The sequence below is a fragment of the Aplysia californica genome, unplaced genomic scaffold (assembly GCF_000002075.1).
Source record: "Aplysia californica isolate F4 #8 unplaced genomic scaffold, AplCal3.0 scaffold01131, whole genome shotgun sequence".
NCBI lineage: Eukaryota > Metazoa > Mollusca > Gastropoda > Aplysiida > Aplysiidae > Aplysia > Aplysia californica.
This window is the reverse complement of record NW_004798401.1, coordinates 155,431-155,969: the sequence shown is the minus strand read 5'-3', so window position 1 is coordinate 155,969 and position 539 is coordinate 155,431.

Here is a 539-nt window from a genome sequence, read left to right as displayed (position 1 = left end):
TTCCCAAAGGGGGGACATTTCTCGTTCATGCACAGTAGGATTGTATGGGCTGATTCATCAATGTCACGCTCATAACTGTGCCTGATCTGCAACAGGGAACTGCTGCTCCCCCCCCCCCCCCCCCCCCTAATCCTTACTATGGTCGTTTTCCTCTGCGTCTTTTGTATGTGTCACACTCTTTTGACCCGCTAGTTCCGAGGTGCTTTGAAAGCCGAAACGGACTCTGCTCTGTGCTGTTGAAGCTAAAGAGGTGAACAGAGTAAGCCTGATTCCCTGTAAAGACTTCTCTGTTGACATCCACCCTTAGCGTAAGCATACCCCTTGGCGCTCATATGACCTTATGCAGTTGCGAGTGCCGTAAAACCTCTCTCCAAGATAGAAATATATACGAAATACAGACACACATCCAGCCGAGACAAGGCGATAACGAATACGACCGTTGATTACGGGCGCATCCACCTAAGGCGACTATGCAAGGGAGGTCAGTTTAAGGAGATAATGGTGAGAAGACAGATGTCTAGCACATACATAAGCAAGAA